Source organism: Staurois parvus, unplaced genomic scaffold (genome assembly GCF_062004578.1).
Source record: "Staurois parvus isolate SC_StPar_1 unplaced genomic scaffold, SC_StPar_1.0 ptg001222l, whole genome shotgun sequence".
NCBI classification, from domain to species: domain Eukaryota; kingdom Metazoa; phylum Chordata; class Amphibia; order Anura; family Ranidae; genus Staurois; species Staurois parvus.
The window spans coordinates 76,059-95,770 of NW_028319018.1; the positions used below are offsets into that span (position 1 = coordinate 76,059).

The 19,712-nt window shown below is 45.9% G+C and overlaps 1 pseudogene; it reads right to left on the bottom strand.

Annotated features, from left to right (window-relative positions):
• The window catches only part of LOC149438048 (uncharacterized), a 39,870-nt pseudogene that overhangs the window by 1,029 nt on the left and 19,129 nt on the right, over positions 1 to 19,712 (bottom strand).

A 19,712-nucleotide genomic window follows, 5' to 3' on the forward strand; every position in this document is an offset into this window, starting at 1 on the left:
GTGACTTCTTCCCCTCTGTGCAATTTCTGATGTCTGTTAAGACTGGACTTTTGTGTAAAACAATTCCCGCAGTCAGGACAGGAAAATGGCTTCTCCCCCGTGTGAGATCTCTGATGCTTGTAAAGTTTGGAATTCTCTGAAAAACATTTCCCGCACTCAGGACATGAATATGGCTTCTCCCCCGTATGAAATCTCTGATGTGTGGAAAGATGGGACTTCACTAAAAAACATTTCCCACACTCAGAACAGGAATATGGCTTTTCACCCATGTGAGATCTCTGATGTGTGTAAAGAGTGGACTTATCTGAAAAACATTTCCTGCACTCAGGACAGGCATAAGGCTTCGCCCCTGTGTGAGATCTCTGATGTTTGACAAGTTTTGATTTTTCTACAAAACATTTCCCACACTCAGAACAGGAATACGGTTTTTCTCCCGTGTGAGATCTCTGATGTGTATGAAGAATGGACTTCTCTGAAAAGCATTTCCTGCACTCAGGACAGGAATAAGGCTTCTCCCCCGTGTGAGACCTCTGATGTCTGACAAGTTTTGATTTTGCTACAAAACATTTCCCACACTCAGAACAGGAATACGGCTTTTCCCCCGTGTGAGATCTCTGATGTGTGTAAAGATTGGACTTAACTGAAAAACATTTCCCGCACTCAGGACAAGCATAAGGCTTATCCTCTGTGTGAGATCTCTGATGTGTGTGAAGACTAGACTTGTCTGAAAAACATTTTCCACACTCTGGACATGAATATGGCTTCTCCCCCGTGTGAGATCTCTGATGTTTATGAAGATGGAACTTCTGTGAAAAGCATTTCCCGCACTCAGGGCAGGAATACGGCTTCTCCCCCTTATGAGACCTCTGATGTCTGACAAGTTTTGATTTTTCAACAAAACATTTCCCGCACTCAGGACAGGAATATGGCTTCTCCCCCGTGTGAGATCTTTTATGAACATTAAGTTTGTATTTAGAACAGAAACTCTTCCCGCACTCAGTACAGGAGAAGCTCTTCCCTGTTGGAAGGCCGGCCTGATCCCGCACAGTCTGAGGTTCCTCAGGATACGAGGAATCCGATGGTCCAACTACACTGGGTGGTGCCGGATGGACATTGGAGGGAGCCGGGTTTTCTCCTGGACTATACTGTGTGATGTCCTCATCTTCTACTTTCCAGTCTGGAGACAAAGTGAGACAATCCTCAGAGGTTTTCCTCATCTCCCGGCCATGGACTAAAATACAAAGACAAAGAGGATTACTAGACAGGAGCTGATTGGTTCCCTCAAACCAGGACTCCGCCCACATCAGGCAGCTTGGTCTCTGAGGAGCTTACAATTCCACCCTCAAGGGAACTAGGAAATGGCTCCTCTGATCTCCTACCAGGTCATTTCTTTATTCATGGACCTTATTCAGAGAGTGAGGAAACAACCAGAACTGTCTTTTATAGGAGGGACAGTGATGAGGGGATTATAGGACGAGGGTCCCCACCCCCTCTATCACTCATCGCCATCTTCCCAACACAAGAAGTACTGCACTTCCTTATTTAGTCCATGATTTAGTCATGAAGAACAGCGGGGCTGAGCCCCACCAGAGGTCAGAGAGTGAGGATGGGGGGAGAACAACCAAGATGAAGACTGGACTGATCCTGAAGACCACCATCATTGGGGTATTGACTCCTCCCTCATTATCACTTTCTGTTTAAGGGTCCAAAGTTGGAGGATGTTATCACATTATTATCACCATGTAAAAGTCTGTGCTCCAATCACATCATCCGATATAAAATGTCCAGCTGGGAGGAAATGGGGGGAACAAAGAGAAAATGTAATGTACAACAGAGTATATAGTGTAGGGGTCAGGACTCATAATATTGTTATTCAGTAATCAGTGGAAGATTAAATGTTTACTGTAGACAAGTTGCAGAGATCCCACACCGCTGCCTCCCATCTCCTGAGACTGCACTCAGTGACTTGGGTCTGAGACACTACAGACATATCCCTCCACCCGGCACAGCCAGCAGACCACAGAGCAAGGAACCCTGGGAGAAATATTGTTTCAGAGATCCTGTTAGCCCCAGGATAAGGGGTAGAAGACCCAATATACATGTCCCAGGTCAATCAACACCTATTGTGAACATCAACATTTTGCTGCCAGCTGAACCCCAGAACCTCCATAAATCCAGTCTAGAGACATAAATTGTGTCTGCAGCACAGAGAAGGAAGATTATCCGAGAGAAATCCAGGAATACAGGACGGGGAACACAGCTCAGGAAAGTGACCAGGGGATTACAGGCTGATATCACCCAGTCCCCGCCCTACTCTGGACCAATCAGTGAGCAGTATGGGTGGAGGAATGGATTTAGTGTTCATGACCCACCTGTGCTGATCTCTGTAGGAGTGTCCTCCTCTATAAATGTCCCCGTTATTCCATCCTCCTCCATAGACTGCTGATCATCCCTCACATACGCCTCTTCTTCTTCTGCTTTCTCCTCAAATTCTATATCGATTGGATCTCCACTCTAAATCAAGGAAATGAGAGAAAATATCATCTGTAAAATGTAAGGTCACAAACAATCCACACATCTTTACAAGCCCATGTTCTAGATGCTCCATCCCACCAACCTTGTAATAATGAGGGATGGTGTGACCTTCCTGTGTGGAATCCCGGGAATACAGAGGACGGGGACATCTCTCTGGTGGGTTCCTGTAGCTGGATGACTCCACCATGGTGTCCTGGTACAGATCTTTGTGTTCCTTTAGAAGCTCTGACTCCTCCATCCCCCCATCCTCATCCTCCTCCTCTTTTATCTCTTCTTTAACCTCAACTTTAGGATCTCTCAGGTTTCCACTCTGAATATATAATAAAAATGCCATCAATGGTAACAATGCAGATAATGTACAGATCCTAATGATACTATCAGTGATTGTTCCTCATCGACCTGATGATGGTGAGGGATGGTGTGACCTTCCTGTGTGGAATCCCGGGAATACAGAGGACGGGGACATCTCTCTGGTGGGTTCCCATGACTGGATCCATCTGTAGGAAACACACACACTGACTGAATCCATTGTTTCTATGTGTTTATCAGATGATGGGGGATCTAGGTGGATCCTCCGTACTGCTCTCTCCTTTACAATAAAGTCTCCTCTTACCCGGTGATGTGAGGGGCGGCTGATTGTCCATCATGACGTCCTTGTAGAGATCCTTGTGTCCTTCTAAATACTCCCACTCCTCCATGGAGAAATAGACAGTGACACCCTGACACCTTATAGGAACCTGACACACACAATGATACAGTCACCATCCAGACACATCCCTTGTCTGTTACTGGAGAATGTCCCAGAATTCCCGGCACCGCTCACCTCTCCTGTCAGCAGCTCAGTGATCTCTCTGGTGACTTCTAGAATCTTCTTCTTCTTTCTCTCTTCTATCAGGGAGGGAGGTGGAGGCAATGTGATGTCATATGATCTCCAGACTTCACAGGAGGAAAACTCTACATCTGAACACAAATAGTCACATCAAATGATATTCCCAGAATCCTCCTCACCTCTCCATTCAGGTCTCCATTTTATTAAAGCCCCACTTCAGGCTGAGGTATAATTCCCCCCCACAGGACCCCCACACTACGCAGGGTATAGGCTTGTTGCAGCATTCTGATGTCATCACATACAACGCAGGACCAACAGTCCCACTTTACATGTGAGGATACCAAGGGGCCCCACTTACTAAGAGCATCAGGAAAATGTCAGATGGAGGTACATTGGGAGGAGGAGCTGTGAGGTCAGTGTGATGTCATAGGATTCTCTGATCCTTGATGGAAGGACATTGGGAGGAGGAGCTGTGAGGTCAGTGTGATGTCATAGGATTCTCTTACTGTGGATGGAAGGACATTGGGAGGAGGAGCTATGAGGTCAGTGTTATGTCATAGGATTCTCTTACTGTGGATGGAGGGACATTTGGATGGTGAGATTTGAGAGGTCCTCTATATTAGGCTCCCATGCAAACCAAATCCTTGTTCCTGGGTGCGTCCTACCTTTCCTAAACTGAAGAGTGAACTTTGACCTTTACCATCCAGAAATCTGTCCGGAATCTGTGGAAGTAAGCTGTCATGTGATCAGGTGACGTGCGGAGGAACGGAGTGTAAATAGCAGACAATTGTCTCCAGAGCCCCTAATGGTGGGGATGGATTTGGCGGCGTGCTGGTGCCAAGTTTCCTCCCCCCAGGGTCACTGCAGGTGTGGAGAAAAGCTGTGTAAGAGGATATGGAGGAGAGATGAGGAGGAGATCCAGGAATCAGGAGAAAGGTCAGGGTAAGCAACAGACGAGCGCATCCAAGAGACCAACCCGGGGTCACTACACAGAAAATCAATCCAAGGAAACAACAGGCAGGACGAGGAATAGCAAGAAGGAGCTGAGAGACAAATGAGAATATTGCTCAGCCAATGGGAGATGATCTCAGCATGACTTCCATCATGAAGGAGATGAGGGGGAGGGGAGGAAGTCACTGAAGGTGACCATAGATCCATGGAAATTCAGCTGGTTCAGCAGGGATCGCTCACATTTCCATCCATGTGTGGCCACTGCCGGATAAAAGCCACTCCCCCAGCGGCTGCAGCCAATAGCTTCAGTGCTGATCTGTGTATTCTGAGAGCGGAGGAGTCCCCCCATTGTCAGAATACAAGAGTGCAGCGGGGAGGATTCCCCCATCCACCTCCAATGTGTGGATGGGGGAATCGCTTCAGTTTTTATGGTCATCCCGCTGGCTGAACGATAAAACTGAACCATGTAGGCCAGCTTTGGGAGCAAATATATTATCATCAACTCCTCCCCCTGAAGGGGTTCATCTGGGTTCCCATACTATATATGCGTGTATCATCATCTGCTGGAGATAGAAGATGTCACAGTGACTATGGAGGAAGAGGACGGACATGACTATGGAGGAAGAGGACGGACATGACTATGGAGGAAGAGGACAGACATGATTCGGGGTTACTGGGTGTAAATAGGAAATAACATCTTATTACCTCCTCTGCTGCCACTTTCAGCAATGTCTCTGATCTGCTTCACACCTCATGGAACTTCTGGTCTGTACCTGACATCACTTCCTGTCTGTTCCTGACATCACTTCCTGTCTGTCTTCCATAGCGACTTCCTGTCTGGGTAGAAGTGAGATCCCCACCTTGTGGAGCACAGAGGAACTGCTGCCCCGAGAAGCGTCTGGTAGTGTGACCCCGGCCTTGTGCTGGGTGTGTATGGACTGTAGATCCTTATAGAGGGGTCACCTCCACTCCCACCAAGGGGGACAGAAATATATGACTGCTCGGGGGACACATTTTGGCTCCTCTGATTTTGCAGTAAATGTGATTGCATTAGTCCCGTTGATTTTCGTATTTCCATGTAATAAAAGGTGTCACATGATGTCGGGTTCCCCTTTCTCTCCTCCCTGAGTGTGTATTTAGAGGCGGAGCTCCTGCTGTAATGGCGGTTGGAGGCGGAGTCTAGGAGGGAGACTGACAGAACCCGCAGCAGACTTGCAGGAGTGAGCGAGGAGGATCCAGTTCCTTTACCATCGGAGATGAGGAGAGTGTGAAGGATGTTTCTGACTCTGGGAGCTGGAAAGCTGGGAGTCCTATTGGTGTGGTGAGGGGGAAGCACTACTAGGGGGCGCCCTCACCATCCCGTGTACAAGAGGTGGAAGAAGGCGTGGCTACACTACAGCTGACACAGTTTGGAGGGCGGAGCACTTTAATACCTTATCAACTTTTCCCTTATTGGTGGATTTTTGGAGTAAAATAAGTGGATTGAAGTAGATGCAAAGTGGAAGCGGTGGACTTGCAGAGAACACTATACTGAGCACACAATATTGTCCGTCTCCATGGATTTGCACAGGATTTGAGATGATTTCCTATAGCAGCAAATCTGATGAGATGAATGAAGTGGGTGTAAAGTGGAAGCAGTGGATCTGCAGGGAGCAGCATCTTGAGCACTTTATGTTGTGGATGGATTTGCACACGGTTCAGTTTCCTTCATTTATTGATAAACCCCATAAGACCAATGAAGTGGGTGTAAAGTGGAAGCAGTGGATGTGCAGAGAATAGGATTTGGAGCCCCGAGCTCTTTATCTCTGAATGTCTCCACATATTTGTAGTGTATTTGTGATGATTTCTGTGCACACACAATAGGACAGCGCTGTGACACATAATGCTCTTCTAGATGACAGGGAATCCTTCCCTTTGTTACAGCAGCAGTCCGCTAGAAGGTTTTTGTAGGTTTGGAGTTGTTACACATAGCGCGGGTTTTATCCATTTATAGTGATGACATCATTGCCCAAATCTGGGGGTCACCAGCCATTTCCACCCTTTACTCCCAGCTGGGGGGCTTTGTATCCATATACCAGATGTTCTACAGGACTAAATCTGCCATCAATGTTACTGCAAAATCAAAGGGGCCAAAACCCCTCCCCCGAGCAGTCCTATATTTCTGTCCCCCTTGGTGGGAGTGGAGGTGACCCCTCTATAAGGATCTACAGTCCATACACACCCAGCACAAGGCCGGGGTCACACTACCAGACGCTTCTCGGGGCTGCAGTTCCTCTGAGCTCCACAAGGTGGGGATCTCACTTCTACCCACACAGGAAGTCTCTATGGAAGACAGGAAGTGATGTCAGGTATAGACAGGAAGTGATGTCAGGTACAGACAGAAAGTAGAGAGGAGACGGTGGAAGTGGCAGCAGAAGAGGTAATAAGATGTTATTATTATTATTATACAGGATTTATGGCGCCAACAGTTTGCTCAGCACTTTACAATATAACGGGAGACAATACAGCAACAATACAGTTCAATACAAGAGGGATAGGAGGGCCTGATCCTGGGAGCTTACAATCTAGGAGTGAATAAGGTGTTATTTTCTATTTACACCCAGTAACCCCCTGTCATGTCTGTCCTCTTCCTCCATAGTCTTGTCCATCCTCTTCCTCCATAGTCACGTCCGTCCTCTTCCTCCATAGTCACGTACGTCCTCTTCCTCCATAGTCACGTCCGTCCTCTTCCTCCATAGTCACATCCGTCCTCTTCCTCCATAGTCACGTCTGTCCTCTTCCTCCATAGTCACGACCGTCCTCTTCCTCCATAGTCACGTCCGTCCTCTTCCTCCATAGTCACGTCTGTCCTCTTCCTCCATAGTCATGTCCGTCCTCTTCCTCCATAGTCACTGTGATGTCTTTTATCTCCAGCAGATGATGATACACACATATATAGTGTGGGAACCCAGATGAACCCCTTCAGGGGCAGAACATTCCCCCACTTCCGGGGCCGGAACATTCTCCTAATTGTGGAGATAAATTCTAGTAATATGGTCCTCTAAACAAACAGCACTGACAATAAATAGACAAGACAAGGACCATCCTGACCATACATGGCCTACAAAGGGCAATGATGACACTACACAGGCAGCCAATGGGCAATCATTACACTATGCAGCCAACACAATGATGGAGTGCCGGGGTCAGGAGTATGGAGCATAGAGCCCCTTACATTGCTGCTCAGGAGGAAGGAAACATTCCCCAGCCGGCCATGAAGAATATGTTCCATCATTGGTGTCAGAGGGAGGAAAATACTGAGGGGTCTGAGGGAAGTAGAGGAGCTGAGGGTTCTCTCAGGGGGTACTACAGATAAGGAACTTTGGGGCCCCTGAGGGGGTAGTGGAGCTCAGGCCCTTGGTGGGCACTCTTCTTAGAGGACGTCAGTTTCTGCAGCATTGCCTAAAAGGTAGTCAGGGGTCAGTGCTGAACATCTTCAGGAGACACTCCAATACCTTCCCATAACACAGGCTCTGGCAGTGCCCGGTGCTGGAATTCAGAGAACAGACTCCTCCCCCACAGCTCTCTACTCCAGCAGCACCATCCTCCTGCTACCCAATCCAATCCCTTCTCTTACTGCAGAGAGTGACAGTGACATCACTCCTGTCAGGCAGCAGGCTGCTGGAGATTGGAGCCTTGCAGCCGGATATTGGGCAATTATCCTGATTATCCAGCAACTCCAATTAAATGTCGGCAAGTTCCCCGTCCTGGACATCATGATGAGCCGACATTGACCTCACAGCACTGCCTCAGAGCAAACAAGTCATAGGAAGGATCATATTTATCATTCCTTGTCTGCAGATCTAAAACTGATCAAAACCAGTTCAGAGACCAAACAAACCCAACAGAGAAAAGGGGATTTCTGATCTGGAAGGACAAGAGGGTCCCGGGACCTCAAATATGCATCAAACACTAAACAGTCCAAACTAAATGTGTTTCCAGGAGGACAGAAGTCCTGAACTGGTTCCCACCCGGCCTATTGTACAATGATGGCGGACAGGACCTCTCTCCTTCTGGAAGGACGTTGTATGATGTCCTCCCACTCTTACTGTGCAGGTGGAGGGGGACGCAGCATGGTGATTGGTGGGGAGCTCAACACATCCCTGATCAGGGAAAAGATCCAATGATGTTGTCTCTTTACCATGTGAACAGCTGTATCCAATCACAGCTGATCACATGTTAACAAAAGCCAGTTATTGGGATTTCCTGTCCTCAGCGCTGTCACTGTCTGAGGAAAGGAAAGGAAACCGATAACCAGCTTTCCTGTGACAGGGGACATGTACTGTGATTATTAGTGCCCTGCAGTGCAGCCCCATCAGTGCAGCATATCAGTGCAGCATATCAGTGCAGCATATCAGTGCCCATCATTGCATCCCCATCAGTGCAGCCCCATCAGTGCAGCATATCAGTGCACGTTAGTGCTGCAAATCAGTGCCACCTATCAGTGCCTGTTCATCAATGCAGCTTCATCAATACCCATCAGTGAAAGAGAAAAATATTTTTTTTGCAAAATGTTATAGCAAATGAAGAAAAAAGTTTTTTACTTCAAAATTATTGTTCTTTTTTTGTTTGTTTATCAATAAATTAAATCTCCCCTTCCCTCCCCCCAGTGGTGAATTAATACTGCACCACCAAAAGAAAGCTCTGTCTAAAAAAATGTTACAAATGTCATTTGGGTTCAGTGTTGCATGACCACGCGAGGCCACGGGAGGACACGGAGGTGACACCGGGTTAGGACAGGAAGGGGAAGTGGGCTCGGAGATATGGAGACACACAGTATAAATAGGACCATCTACCACCAGCAGCCAATCCTCTTACAGCCCCCTAGAGGAGGGGAAATGCGTCAGTGACAGCTGCGGTGATGTAATTCCCGAATGGTGAGACTCATGTGGATGGGACACTTTCGGTCGGACATTTTGCTTGTATATTATATACAAATGTGAGTGTATATGGTTTGCTGTAAAGGAAGTTTGTAATAAATGGAATGACACCATGTGGGTGATTGTTGTTATCTCCTCCCTGCATACATCATGAGATGAACCATCAGTTGTATGATATATTGGGGGGGGGGGAATTGTACACAATCATCCAGGAGGACTACAAGCTCCAGACTAACCAGGACCATGACACAGCACATAGGACTCCTATTCCAGTGTAAGAGTCCACATCCTGTGGTGGGGGAGGGGGAGAACTGGAAGGGTAGCACTGGAGGGGGAGCACTGGAGGGGAGCACTGGAGGGGGAGCACTGGAGGGGGGGGCACTGGAGGGGGGGCACTGAAGGGGAGCACGAGATCTGCACTTGGATGAAAGGAGAAGCACAAGGCACATTATTCCGCACGGTTGGTTGGCGCAGTGTGATTGGAGAGGCACAAGGCACTTTATTCCGCACGGTTGGTTGGCGCAGTGTGATTGGAGAGGCACAAGGCACTTTATTCCGCACGGTTGGTTGGCGCAGTGTGATTGGAGGAGCACAAGGCACTTTATTCCGCACGGTCGGTTGGCGCAGTGTGATTGGAGGAGCACAAGGCACTTTATTCCACACGGTCGGTTGGCGCAGTGTGATTGGAGAGGCACAAGGCACTTTATTCCGCACGGTCGGTTGGCGCAGTGTGATTGGAGAGGCACAAGGCACTTTATTCCGCACGGTCGGCTGGCGCAGTGTGATTGGAGAGGCACAAGGCACTTTATTCCGCACGGTCGGTTGGCGCAGTGTGATTGGAGAGGCACAAGCACATCAACTGATATAAAAGAACTATTAATATTGATGATTTTATTTTTCTATTCAGTATTTCTGAGGGATTTATATTGAATTTGGATGGATTTTCATGCAGTTGGACACGTTGGGAATGGGACACAATTTTTGCCCACACTAGGCAGCGCCTAGAATAGTACTGTATATGACCGCACAATTGTCATCCAAACTGCGACAGCACTGACATCTGAAAAGTGTTCTGGTCAGGAAGGGGGTGGAAGTGTCCGGTATTGAGGTGGTTATATGTCCAGCAACCCTCCTATTCCCCCCTCACATCCACATCCTATTATTGTGTGACCAATACCATCCAAATACACTCACTGGCCACCCAATCAGGTCCACCTGTTCAATTGCTGGGTAACACAAACTGCTAATCAGCCAATCACATGGCAGCAACTCAATGCATTTAGGCATCTAGATATGGCAAAGACAACTTGCTGAAGTTCAAACTGAGCATCAGAATGGAGAAGAAAGGGGATTTAAGTGACTTTGAATGTGTGTGGTTGTTACTGCCAGGCAGGCTGGTCTAAGTATTTCAAAAACTGCTGATCTCCTGGGATTTTCCCGCACAACATTCTCTAGTTTTTCCAGTGAATGGTCCAAAAAAGGGATAATATCCAGTGAGCGGCAGTTGTGTGGAGGAAAATGCCTTGTTGATGTCAGAGGAGAATGGGCAGACTGGTTGCTGCGACATTCAGATGGTAGGGTCAGAATTTGGCCTAAACAACATGAAAGCATGGATCCATCCTGCCTTGTATCAACGGTTCAGGCTGGTGATGTCATGGTGGGGGGGAGATATTATTGGCACTAGCAAGGTGGACCTAATAAAGTGGCCGGTGAGTGTAATTCTTACTTTCATTTCCCAAAGTTATCCGTCTACAAGGAAACCTGTATAGATCACATGATGGCACCAATGAGGATGGAGGAGGACCGGAGTCACATGACTGAGAAGATACTAAACCTCACCCTGGAGATCATCTACCTGCTGACCGGAGAGGTGAGGAGGATTCTGGGAGGTCACATGACATCACTCTTATCTCTATTAATAAAACACAGACCTGACCGGAGAGGTGAGGAGGATTCTGGGAGGTCACATGACATCACTCTTATCTCTATTAATAAAACACAGACCTGACCGGAGAGGTGAGGAGGATTCTGGGAGGTCACATGACATCACTCTTATCTCTATTAATAAAACACAGACCTGACCGGAGAGGTGAGGAGGATTCTGGGAGGTCACATGACATCACTCTTATCTCTATTAATAAAACAGACCTGACCGGAGAGGTGAGGAGGATTCTGGGAGGTCACATGACATCACTCTTATCTCTATTAATAAAACACAGACCTGACCGGAGAGGTGAGGAGGATTCTGGGAGGTCACATGACATCACTCTTATCTCTATTAATAAAACACAGACCTGACCAGAGAGGTGAGGAGGATTCTGGGAGGTCACATGACATCACTCTCATCTCTATTAATAAAACACAGACCTGACCGGAGAGGTGAGGAGGATTCTGGGAATCTAACATGATATTCCTATTGGTTCCTCAATACAGAGATTTCCTCTTCTGAAGTCAGGTGATCATATGACCATCACAGTGCCTCCATGTGACTCCCTAAACCCTGAGAGACACAACATGCAGAAGATTCTAGAAGTCACCAGAGAGATCACTGAGCTGCTGACAGGAGAGGTGAGCGGTGCCGGGAATTCTGGGACATTCTCCAGTAACAGACAAGGGATGTGTCTGGATGGTGACTGTATCATTGTGTGTGTCAGGTTCCTATAAGGTGTCAGGGTGTCACTGTCTATTTCTCCATGGAGGAGTGGGAGTATTTAGAAGGACACAAGGATCTCTACAAGGACGTCATGATGGACAATCAGCCGCCCCTCACATCACCGGGTAAGAGGAGACTTTATTGTAAAGGAGAGAGCAGTACGGAGGATCCACCTAGATCCCCCATCATCTGATAAACACATAGAAACAATGGATTCAGTCAGTGTGTGTGTTTCCTACAGATGGATCCAGTCATGGGAACCCACCAGAGAGATGTCCCCGTCCTCTGTATTCCCGGGATTCCACACAGGAAGGTCACACCATCCCTCACCATCATCAGGTAGATGAGGAACAATCACTGATAGTATCATTAGGATCTGTACATTATCTGCATTGTTACCATTGATGTCATTTTATTATATATTCAGAGTGGAAACCTGAGAGATCCTAAAGTTGAGGTTAAAGAAGAGATAAAAGAGGAGGAGGATGAGGATGGGGGGATGGAGGAGTCAGAGCTTCTAGAAGAACACAAAGATCTGTACCAGGACACCATGGTGGAGTCATCCAGCTACAGGAACCCACCAGAGAGATGTCCCCATCCTCTGTATTCCCGGGATTCCACACAGGAAGGTCACACCATCCCTCACCATCATCAGGTAGATGATGACAATTATTGGTAGTTGTGATTTATACACAGCATGTTTGTTACAATGAATGTTTTATTATATCTTTCAGAGTGGAATCCTTGGGGATGATAATATTGATGTTAAAGAAGAGTATAAAGAGGAGGATGAGGAGTATGGAGTGATGGAGGAGTTTTCAGAAGGACACAAGGATATGATGGAGCCACCTAATACCAGGAACCCACCAGAGAGATGTCCCCGTCCTCTGTATTCCCGGGATTCCACACAGGAAGGTCACACCATCCCTCCCCATTGCAAGGTTGGTGGGATGGAGCATCTAGAACATAAACTTGTAGAGACAATGTGTGGATTTTATATGTGATGTCACAATCATAAATCTTACATTTTACAGATGATATTCTCTCTCATTTCCTTGATTTAGAGTGGAGATCCAATCGATATAGAATTTGAGGTGAAAGCAGAAGAAGAAGAGGCGTATGTGAGGGATGATCAGCAGTCTATGGAGGAGGATGGAATAACGGGGACATTTATAGAGGAGGACACTCCTACAGAGATCAGCACAGGTGGGTCATGAACACTAAATCCATTCCTCCACCCATACTGCTCACTGATTGGTCCAGAGTAGGGCGGGGACTGGGTGATATCAGCCTGTAATCCCCTGGTCACTTTCCTGAGCTGTGTTCCCCGTCCTGTATTCCTGGATTTCTCTCGGATAATCTTCCTTCTCTGTGCTGCAGACACAATTTATGTATCTAGACTGGATTTATGGAGATTCTGGGGTTCAGCTGGCAGAAAAATGTTGATTTTTCCTATAAGCATTGCATAATGTAGGCACCCAGGACATGTGACTGGGGTCTCCTGCCTTGTGCCTGACTCCTCCAGGGGACATTCTCTGTTATCTGCTGGCTGTGCCGGGTGGAGGGATATGTCTGTAGTGTCTCAGACCCAAGTCACTGAGTGCAGTCTCAGGAGATGGGAGGCAGCAGTGTGGGACCTACATAGTTACATAGTTAGTCTGGCTGAAAAAAGAAATTCCATCTAGTTGTACCAATAAAAATAAAAGTTATAATCCGACACCCACAGCTGATCCACCAGAAGGCAAAAACCCAGCAAAGCGCGATCCGATCTGCTCCTGCAGGGGAAAAAAAAACTTCCTGATCCCCCCGAGAGGCAATCGGATATTCCCTGGATCAACCATCCCTATAAATGTTATATCCAGTTATATTCTGTGTATCCAAGAAAGAATCCAGGACTTTCCTACAGCAATCCCCCCTTATGTATTATACATGGAGATCATATCCCCCCTTATGTATTATACATGGAGATCATATCCCCCCCTTATGTATTATACATGGAGATCATATCCCCCTTATGTATTATACATGGAGATCATATCCCCCCCTTATGTATTATACATGGAGATCATATCCCCCCTTATGTATTATACATGGAGATCATATCCCCCTTATGTATTATACATGGAGATCATATCCCCCCTTATGTATTATACATGGAGATCATATCCCCCCTTATGTATTATACATGGAGATCATATCCCCCTTATGTATTATACATGGAGATCATATCCCCCCTTATGTATTATACATGGAGATCATATCCCCCCTTATGTATTATACATGGAGATCATATCCCCCTTATGTATTATACATGGAAATCATATCCCCCCTTATGTATTATACATGGAGATCATATCCCCCCTTATGTATTATACATGGAGATCATATCCCCCTTATGTATTATACATGGAGATCATATCCCTCTTATGTATTATACATGGAGATCATATCCCCCCCTTATGTATTATACATGGTGATCATATCCCCCTTATGTATTATACATGGAGATCATATCCCCCCTTATGTATTATACATGGAGATCATATCCCCCCTTATGTATTATACATGGAGATCATATCCCCCCTTATGTATTATACATGGAGATCATATCCCCCCCTTATGTATTATACATGGTGATCATATCCCCCTTATGTATTATACATGGAGATCATATCCCCTTATGTATTATACATGGAGATCATATCCCCCCTTATGTATTATACATGGAGATCATATCCCCCTTATGTATTATACATGGAGATCATATCCCCCCTTATGTATTATACATGGAGATCATATCCCTCTTATGTATTATACATGGAGATCATATCCCCCCCTTATGTATTATACATGGTGATCATATCCCCCTTATGTATTATACATGGAGATCATATCCCCCCTTCTGTATTATACATGGAGATCATATCCCCTTATGTATTATACATGGAGATCATATCCCCCCCTTATGTATTATACATGGAGATCATATCCCCCCTTATGTATTATACATGGAGATCATATCCCCCCCTTATGTATTATACATGGAGATCATATCCCCTTATGTATTATACATGGAGATCATATCCCCCCTTATGTATTATACATGGAGATCATATCCCCCTTATGTATTATACATGGAGATCATATCCCCCCTTATGTATTATACATGGAGATCATATCCCCCCTTATGTATTATACATGGTGATCATATCCCCCCTTATGTATTATACATGGAGATCATATCCCCCCTTATGTATTATCCATGGAGATCATATCCCCCCTTATGTATTATACATGGAGATCATATCCCCCTTATGTATTATACATGGAGATCATATCCCCCCTTATGTATTATAAATAGAGATCATATCCCCCCCTTATGTATTATACATGGAGATCATATCCCCCCTTATGTATTATAAATGGGGATCATACCCCCCCTTATGTATTATACATGGTGATCATATCCCCCCTTATGTATTATACATGGTGATCATATCCCCCCTTATGTATTATACATGGAGATCATATCCCCCCTTATGTATTATACATGGAGATCATATCCCCCCCTTATGTATTATACATGGAGATCATATCCCCCTTATGTATTATACATGGAGATCATATCCCCCTTATGTATTATACATGTAGATCATATCCCCCCTTATGTATTATAAATAGAGATCATATCCCCCCCTTATGTAGTATACATGGAGATCATATCCCCCCCTTATGTATTATACATGGGGATCATACCCCCCCTTATGTATTATACATGGTGATCATATCCCCCCTTATGTATTATACATGGTGATCATATCCCCCCTTATGTATTATACATGGAGATCATATCCCCCCTTATGTATTATACATGGAGATCATACCCCCCCCTTATGTATTATACATGGAGATCATATCCCCCTTATGTATTATACATGGAGATCATATCCCTCCTTATGTATTATACATGGTGATCATATCCCCCTTATGTATTATACATGGAGATCATATCCCCCTTATGTATTATACATGGAGATCATATCCCCCTTATGTATTATACATGGAGATCATATCCCCCCTTATGTATTATACATGGAGATCACATCCCCCCTTATGTATTATACATGGAGATCATATCCCCCCTTATGTATTATACATGGAGATCATATCCCCCCTTATGTATTATACATGGAGATCATATCCCCCTTATGTATTATACATGGAGATCATATCCCCCTTATGTATTATACATGGAGATCATATCCCCCCTTATGTATTATACATGGAGATCATATCCCCCCCTTATGTATTATACATGGAGATCATATCCCCCCCTTATGTATTATACATGGAGATCATATCCCCCCCTTATGTATTATACATGGAGATCATATCCCCCCTTATGTATTATACATGGAGATCATATCCCCCTTATGTATTATACATGGAGATCATATCCCCCTTATGTATTATACATGGATATCACATCCCCCCTTATGTATTATACATGGAGATCATATCCCACCTTATGTATTATACATGGAGATCATATCCTCCCCCTTATGTATTATACATGGAGATCATATCCTCCCCCCTTATGTATTATACATGGTGATCATATCCCCCCCTTATGTATTATACATGGAGCTTATATCCCCCTTATGTATTATACATGGAGATCATATCCCCCCCCCTTATGTATTATACATGGAGATCATATCCCCCCTTATGTATTATACATGGAGATCATATCCCCCCCTTATGTATTATACATGGTGATCATATCCCCCTTATGTATTATACATGGAGATCATATCCCCCCCTTATGTATTATACATGGTGATCATATCCCCCTTATGTATTATACATGGAGATCATATCCTCCCTTATGTATTATACATGGAGATCATATCCCCCCTTATGTATTATATATGGAGATCATAACCCCCTTATGTATTATACATGGAGATCATATCCCCCCCTTATGTATTATACATGGAGATCATATCCCCCCCTTATGTATTATACATGGAGATCATATCCCCCCTTATGTATTATACATGGAGATCATATCCCCCTTATGTATTATACATGGAGATCATATCCCCCTTATGTATTATACATGGAGATCATATCCCCCTTATGTATTATACATGGTGATCATATCCCCCTTTATGTATTATACATGGAGATCATATCCCCCTTATGTATTATACATGGAGATCACATCCCCCCTTATGTATTATACATGGAGATCATATCCTCCCTTATGTATTATACATGGAGATCATAACCCCCTTATGTATTATACATGGAGATCATATCCCCCCCTTATGTATTATACATGGAGATCATATCCCCCCCTTATGTATTATACATGGAGATCATATCCCCCTTATGTATTATACATGGAGATCATATCCCCCTTATGTATTATACATGGAGATCATATCCCCCTTATGTATTATACATGGAGATCATATCCCCCCTTATGTATTATACATGGAGATCATATCCCCCCTTATGTATTATAAATAGAGATCATATCCCCCCCTTATGTAGTATACATGGAGATCATATCCCCCCCTTATGTATTATACATGGGGATCATACCCCCCCTTATGTATTATACATGGTGATCATATCCCCCCTTATGTATAATACATGGTGATCATATCCCCCCTTATGTATTATACATGGAGATCATATCCCCCTTATGTATTATACATGGTGATCATATCCCCCCTTATGTATTATACATGGTGATCATATCCCCCCTTATGTATTATACATGGAGATCATACCCCCCCCCTTATGTATTATACATGGAGATCATATCCCCCATTTATTATTATACAGTATTTATAAAGCGCCAATAGTTCGCTCAGCGCTGTACATTACAAAGGGGGACAGAACATGTGACAGAACAATACCAATACAATGCAAAACACGAGGGGTTCGAGGGCCCTGCTCCTTGGAGCTTACAATCTAGGAGGAAGGGGATAGTGGTACGGGAGGAAAAGCTGTGGGGGTTGGAGTGGTAGGAAGAGTGGAGGAGATCGGCAGTTAGCAGAGGGTGGGATAGGCTCCCCAAAGAGGTGGGTTTTCAGGGTGCGCCTAAAGGAGAGGAGAGTGGGTGATAGTCTGATGGATTGGGGTAGGGAGTTACAGAGGATGGGTGACGTCCTGGAGGCAGGCATGGGAGGAGGAGATCTGGGAACTAGAGAGGAGGTCTTGTGAGGAGCGGAGTGTGCGTGTTGGGTGGTACTTGGATATTAGGTCGGTGATGTAGTTCGGGGCAGTATGGTGGACGGCTTTGTACGTCAGTGTTAGCAGTTTGAATTTGATCCGTTGGGCAATCGGAAGCCAGTGGAGGGATTGGCAGAGGGGGGTGGTAGAAACTAAGCGGTTGGTAAGGTGGATGAGTCTGGCTGCCGTAATCAGGATCGACTGAAGTGGGGATTGTTGCAAAAGTGCGCATCAGAGATGGATGCGGTTCAACCATTTTGGTTTCAACCTCCATGTTGGCGAAGGGACTAACCATCCTGAAATATATTTTCCCTCATCCTCCCCCCTTTCCTCTCTTTTCAGCCACTAGTAACACTGAACCTTGGGGTACCCTACTAATATTGAACCTTTGGGGTGCACCACTGATGTCACTGAACCTTGGGGTACACCACTGATGATACTGAACCTTGGGGTACCCCAATAATCACACAACCTTGGGGTACTCCACTAATCACACTGAACCTTAAGGTACCCCACGGAAGACACTGAATCTTGGGGTACCCCACTAACAATGAACCTTGGGGTACCCCACTAATAACACTGAACCTTAGGGTACACCACGGAAGACACTGAATCTTGGGGTACCCCACTAACAATGAACCTTGGGGTACCCCACTGATGGCACTGAAACTTGGGGTACCCCACTAATACTGAACCTTGGGGTACCCAACTGACACCCCCAGACCATTCAGAGTATGAATCATTAACCACTACTCTCTGAATACTATATTTTAGCCAGTATTCAATCCAATTGCATTCAGATTTTTCCAGCCTGTAGATTTACCTTACACATTAGCTGTGTGTGGGGAACTGTGTCCAAGTATACCACGTCCACCGCCACCCCTCTGTCCAAGTGTACCACGTCCACCGCCACCCCTCTGTCCAAGTATACCACGTCCACCACCACCCCTCTGTCCAAGTATACCACGTCCACCGCCACCCCTCTGTCCAAGTGTACCACGTCCACCGCCACCCCTCTGTCCAAGTGTACCACGTCCACCGCCACCCCTCTGTCCAAGTGTACCACGTCCACCGCCACCCCTCTGTCCAAGTGTACCACGTCCACCGCCACCCCTCTGTCCAAGTGTACCACGTCCACCGCCACCCCTCTGTCCGAGTATACCACCGCCACCCCTCTGTCCGAGTATGCCACGTCCACCGCCACCCCTCTGTCCGAGTATACCACGTCCACCGCCACCCCTCTGTCCGAGTATACCACGTCCACCGCCACCCCTCTGTCCGAGTATACCACGTCCACCGCCACCCCTCTGTCCGAGTATACCACGTCCACCGCCACCCCTCTGTCCAAGTATACCACGTCCACCGCCACCCCTCTGTCCAAGTATACCACGTCCACAGCCACCCCCCTGTCCAAGTATACCACGTCCACCGCCAACCCTTCTGTTCAAGTATACCACGTCCACAGCCACCCCCCTGTCCAAGTATACCACGTCCACCTCCACCCCTCTGTCCAAGGATTTGCTCACCTCCAATCTAACCTGTTTCATGATGGTTTAATCCCATCTCACCTCTAGAT